Source organism: Pinus tabuliformis, chromosome Q, assembly GCF_031772625.1.
Source record: "Pinus tabuliformis cultivar Carrire ecotype Pingquan chromosome Q, CPIR1, whole genome shotgun sequence".
Lineage (NCBI taxonomy): Eukaryota > Viridiplantae > Streptophyta > Pinopsida > Pinales > Pinaceae > Pinus > Pinus tabuliformis.
In genome coordinates this window covers 751,506,871-751,509,270 of record NC_142296.1, presented here as the reverse complement: position 1 = coordinate 751,509,270, position 2,400 = coordinate 751,506,871, and the positions used below count along the sequence as shown (strand labels likewise).

At 39.4% G+C, this 2,400-nt stretch overlaps 1 pseudogene; it reads right to left on the bottom strand.

The window, feature by feature from the left end:
• Positions 1-522: 522 nt before the first annotated feature.
• LOC149221704 (uncharacterized) lies at positions 523-1,650 on the bottom strand (annotated as a pseudogene).
• Between the last annotated feature and the right edge of the window lie 750 nt (positions 1,651-2,400).

The window sequence follows — 2,400 nt, the reverse complement described above, 5'->3', positions numbered from 1 at the left end:
CTTTCCCAAGGCAGAGCAATGAATTGGATTCTGCCTTTCTCACTTTAAAAGCATTCAGCTGAAAACGATTATGAATGAACTATGAAACGGAAACACGAGACATATGAAACAAGAGAAGAAACACATGCTAAATTCATACCGCAAGCATCTCATGAGACAGAGTTGTACCATTCAATTAATTCTCTGTCAAATATGTACAATGAAGCACTGGGTTTTTTCCTCCCGCACTTCTTCTCAGAAACTCCGAACCCTTTACAAATAATTTTTCATACAATAAAAAGACCCAAGGATGGGAAAACAGATCGATGAAAAGAGTAAGTTGTTACAACTAAAATCCCGAGGATAGGAAATGAACCGTCCATCTGTTCTATAGACAGAACAAAATTTCATTATTTCATTTGAAACTCCTTGATGACCAATAAAAAAGGCGACAATTGTTGCTACAAATCATATCTGAAGTCAAAAAAAGGAAATCGGATCCTATTCCTTTGTTGTAGATATCTTTGTTTTATATTTAGGCATTTAGTTTTTTGACTTTTCACCTTCCTTCGCCCTTTTTATTACTACAGGGAAGAAACTTAACAACTTCTCTCGCCAGATGTTATGAAATGAAGGGCCAGGTGTCAAGGAATATAAAGTGAACATTCCAAGCTTGAAAAGAGGAAAATGTGTGCAGATGCACACATACATTAGAGAAACAAATGCTATAACCTGCGCTAGCATCTCTTGTTCACCAACAGTTTTAATGAGGATAGAGAATAGGGAAAGATCAACCCCACTTGGCAATAGTGTGGCCTCTGCCAATAAAATAGCAGTTGACATAGACCCCAGAACAACTGCCAGGACTTTCTCAAGTTACTATTTAAGAACACACCGCTAGACCCGCTCTGTCATATCCAAGTATCGCCCAAAAGTACCAATGCGAGGCAGATGGAAACTTGATATGTAATGCCATTCCGTGGAGCTACCATGCTCGTATTTATTAATTGTATCCTCCAGCTCAAGTGCCTCACACACATTGCTTATGTACTCACTTTTGTAACGGTAATATTCCTCTGCAGCTCTTCTTAGTTGATACCTAAGGGCAGCCATTGATTTCTCATTAGTTCCATAATCCATGTCATCTTCCCCCAATCTTCCTCCTGATGGTTTGAAGTTCTGATCTTCTGTGGTCATCTGGAGCAGCATATTATCAATCACATTTCATGTAAGGTCGTAATGGATCTCGCTTGCACATCTGATTTGAAGTAGCCCGGGAAATCACAAATGAATTTGAGAGTTCTTGATGAGCATCATCAAGTTTAACAGCTATTTTTGCAACTCGATGGGATAGAAATTTCTGTCGGTAGTTCAAATTTGCATTCCTCCAAATGCTTCTAGGAATTTCAATTAAACCAAATCCCTGAAGAAAAGCACTTGCAACAAGACCTGAAGGTAGTCGGGCATGCCATTTCCAGGCCAATTATGACACCACCCAACCTCTATGCATGAGAATGAGAATGACAATTCCAAAAGAAAGTGATTCCTCCTTTATCTTGGCCAGTGATGGTGGTCTATATATTGGCTGGCACGAGTACAATTATGGATAAGGAACAGAACATATCGAGGAACCTCCGGCCCAGCGAAATACTTGAGTGTGGCAGCCACCATGCAAAATGTTTCGAATTATTTGGAGCGTTCTTTCCAAATTTGCAATAAGTCTCCCTTATATCTGTAGATTTTGTTTTGTTTCCATTGGATATTGCTTTGTTTCCCTTTAGTCCTCGAAACTCCTTTACCAACTCAAAGTCATTTTTATTTGTTGAAGTATCATTCTAAAACTCTGTCTTATCAATCAAATTTTCAGTTTCTTTTGGAAAAACCTTCTCATCTCTCTCCAATATCCGGAATTTGAAGTAATTTGGGGAGGGACCCCTAGGCAAGAATTTGGCAACGACTGGTGAGGGCTTGTAATTCAAGACTGTTACAGTACTGAGAATTGTTTCTACAAGCTTTCGTTTAGATTTTATATAAGATCGAATCCATGATCCATTTTCAGTGTCAACTGCAGTTAAGGGAAATGTGCCAGAATTGAAATCTACAGCTCTTGACAAATCGTCGATGAGAGACAACCCTCTACCCGATGCACTCTTGGTTGTCTCTATCTTTGCATCCATGGTGACAGTAGGGTCTTCGGTTGAACATACCGTGATCGCTCCTCTTACTTTTGCCGGAATCAAAGATCCAAAGTCACAACTACTTGAATCAATAGGGGTGCTTACATTTCCGTTGATGTCCCTTTCGTTGAAAATAGGAAGCAGCACCGAACGGGTAAGATTAGAAAAATTTATGGCTTCCCCCTTGATTATTTTCCCATTACCCAAAATTACGACTGATTCCAAATCTCTGTCGATCGTTGTT